This window comes from Camelus dromedarius, chromosome 4 (genome assembly GCF_036321535.1).
Source record: "Camelus dromedarius isolate mCamDro1 chromosome 4, mCamDro1.pat, whole genome shotgun sequence".
Classification (NCBI taxonomy): domain Eukaryota; kingdom Metazoa; phylum Chordata; class Mammalia; order Artiodactyla; family Camelidae; genus Camelus; species Camelus dromedarius.
In genome coordinates, this window is record NC_087439.1 from 41,265,578 (window position 1) to 41,269,346 (window position 3,769).

A 3,769-nucleotide genomic window follows, 5' to 3' on the forward strand; every position below is an offset into this window, starting at 1 on the left:
TGTTGGAATTCTGCAAAAAGAGGTAGAATCCTGGTGCAAATGCTCACAGGGGCCATTTTTAAGGAAGTAGCTTGCTTGAGCAGACTGTAAGTGCCAGGATGCTTGTTTATGTGATCACCAGTGGGCATTAGCAGAATATAGAATGATGATGCCAAAGAAAATCAATATTAAAAAGTGTAAGTCTCCTCAAATATGTATAAAAACAATATCAAAACAGTCTAAAATCAATTTTGTCAGCATTTTACTGGAGACTAGTTTATATTTGAATCTTCTTACAAAAAGATAATTTTTAAAATGTGCAATGATAGACTATAAGAACTAAAGGTAATTTTGCTTAATCCAACCTCATAAGTTATCACATACATAAATGGTCCAAGGAAGATAGGGCAACTCCAAGGCCCAAGAGTTTGTGTATATCAGAACTGTGTCCAGAATAAGGTCTCCTGGGACAAACAGGGTATTTGATTTCAGTAAGGGATCAGGATCTGAGCATCAGAGGCCTGCTAGGACCCCTCAAAGGTTATTTATTTCATTTTACTTGCCATGGGTAGAAATTTCCTAAAATTATTTCGGACATGTAGCTTTTCTGTTGTCTTTATAGAGTCCTAGGAAATTTTGTTATTTCTATCACCTAAATATAAAAGGGAGGTAATTTTCTTTATCTCTTACCCATCTTCCACTTTACTCCTTTCCTTGAACCACTTTTTTTAGAGAAGATAATTTAGTAACATCTTTCATCCATTACCTCATCTTTTAAAACATATAAGTAGTTTCAATAGACTCATATTTTAGGTAAGGAAAATCCATAACTAGTGAAAATTGTCTATTTGTAGCATATAATTTAGAGCTCTCTTTGTTCTATTGCACTTTATGTTTTGTGACTGGATGACTCAGTGGGGGGAAAAAACAACATTAATTATATGTAAAATTCAATTTTAGGAGTGCTATAAAATGTCTTGTTTTTACCAGAAGATAATATGTTTATTTATCTGCTAAACATTTTGAATACCATGTACTTAGGTACTGGGTACAGTGAAAAGTTGAACATGAAATGCCCATAACATAAGCATATTTTGAGGGTGGGAATGCACAAAGAAAACTTAAAAATGGTATATTTCATATAAAGGATACAGATAAAATGCTATTGGAGTACAGGAAATATAGTCCAAGAAGGCCTCATGGATGAAATGACATTTGAGTCTTTTGAGAATTTCCAGGGCAGACAAGATACTGCAAAAAAAAGGCATAAACAAAAACAAGGAGACAGTGCTATCTGCCACTTTTAAGGAACAGTGAATAGCCCATGTCGATGGGAAAAAAAATCAATAAACAATCAATAATAAGAATAGAGAAGAGTTTAATTTGAGCCAAACTGAGGACTAGCCCAGAAGCCTGCTTCCCAGGTTGCTCTGAGAGACTACTCCAGAGAAGCATGATTTCCAGCAGTTTTATACCTTGTCAGAACAAAGAACATTAAACAAATCAGGGATACAGTTCTTCAAGGTTTCAAAGCAAATAAACAAACAAACAAACTGAGTCCCAAGATGTCAAAGCATCATAAAATAACAGGGGAAAAACCCCCCACAATTAAACTACTATCTCATGAGGTAAATCTTATTATTATGCAAAATTTCAAATGAGCATGGTGGCTTGGAGAGGGTAAGTGACTTTTCCAAGGGAACACAACTAGTAAATGGTCAAGCTGGATTCAAACCAGATAGTATGACATCAGAGACTCAGTTCTTTAGTGTCATACTGTACTTCCCATATCCATGTGGGCAACTATCAAATAAGACCAAAAAACCTAGATAATAAAAGTACACACAGAACCAAATGGCCAAGAGCTGAATTAATGAAACCATGAGTATAAATGCATTTAGTTCAGTGATTAACATTTTGGCGAGAGGTGAATAGGTCTTTAGATCAGGGAGAACTTTTACTTTCTTTTTCCTCTTACAAGGAAGTCTTCACAGATTATGGGGTTTTGTTTTTAAAATGAGAAGAAAGATGGACACAATAAAGGCCATATTTACATCTTCTAAATTACTTACTCTATTGAATTGTGATTTTTTTTTTTAACATGAGTTTCCACATTAGACATTGGCCACGTATGGCAGAGACTTATTTACCTTAGTATATCTGCCCAGTACCTGCCATACAATAGCATTGTACCAGAACGCATTAAATGTGGAGACTCTGATGGTGGAGTAGTTATATGGATAAGTAGGTGATGACATAATGATAGATACACACAGACAGATGGATACAAAGTGCAGGACTTTTGAATGGCCTGACCTGAATTGCTCTGAACTCCATGTTTTACACTCAAATTTCTTCCTTATGTAATAGCTACGGAAGTATTATCGAAGTGAAATAGGCACTTTAGAGAGGCTGAGATTAGCTCCTGATTGCACTTGGGTTATTCAGCAATCCAACATACTCCCCAGATCATTGTTCCCATGGTCTTTATTCATTAGTTATACAACTGGGAGCTAACAGTTAGAGTGGCCCAGCTGTGCTGAGGACAAGCTCAAAGAACACAGAGAGATCATGATGGGAGACAGTTAAATATTTAAAGGTAATAAGAGGAGCAAGGATTAGTATTGCAATAAAATGCCATTAAACTTTTTTTTTAAAAATCAAGTCAGCATATTTCTCCATGTGGTTGGTGGTTCATTTTACATCCTTTGCTCTGTAGGATGAGATTTGTTTCTCTTGGGAGAACACTTCACCAAGCATACTAGAGTTAATTGCATTTAGCTATTTTAGATTGTGAAATGAATGCACATTGAATATTAAACTGTTCATACCACAGTCTTTTGCAGAAAGTGAAAAGCAAAAGGGCATATTCCCACATGTTTGTTTAAATTTTAATTGCATTTTGAAAAAACTCAGAACCTCGTAGCCAAGATTTGCAGATATGAGAATCTAGGTCGTCATAGTAGTACACAGACTCTGTCTCTGGGACTCTACAACATTGTTTACAAGAAGTGATTTAAATAATTTTTTTCCTGTTGCTTAGCAAGTTGATAAAATATTTCAGAGAATTATTATGCTAGATTAATGGATTAATCCTCTTCATCACATTCTATGGATTATTTCTTTTTGGTGCCTGCTTTGGTCCAGGTGGTTTTAAAAGCAGGTTTCATGAATAATTGCTAGAGCTATTAATTTAAAATGTAGACTTTGGACTCGTTTCCCTTATATTACCCTGCAGAAGGCTACAGCTTCTAGCTTCTGCTTTATAATGAGCCAACCCAATTTGATGGATCATCATTTTTATTTTACAAACATCTATGGGGCAAGAAGAGAACAAAATCAAAGATGTTTGTTGCTTTTTGTGATGTATGTTGGACCAAACTACACATAGCCTATTATTTTTATTATTTATTAGTTTTTAATATTTCTTTGCCTGTTTTTATTCATTAGCAATGACTGGGGGATGTGAATTTGCCTGAGTCCCCTGTTTACTGGAAAAATCTTTTCAGGAGGTAAGCTAGAGAAAGTTGCACTATAATTTATTATTTCTTTAAATGATTTGAACTTTTATACTTCTTTTCAATGAAAATTTCAATAAGAAGCAAGACATTATAAATTGGCTAGCTAAATATAATTTAAAGGGATTTTTCAAAAACTTTTCTAATTTATACTAGTAATTTAATTAAAAAACAATTTACTGAGAAGCTACCATGTGACAGTCATGTGCCAAACTGGTACTACTAATCTGAATAACGCAATGCTTCCAAGGAAAGATTGACTGTCATTTATT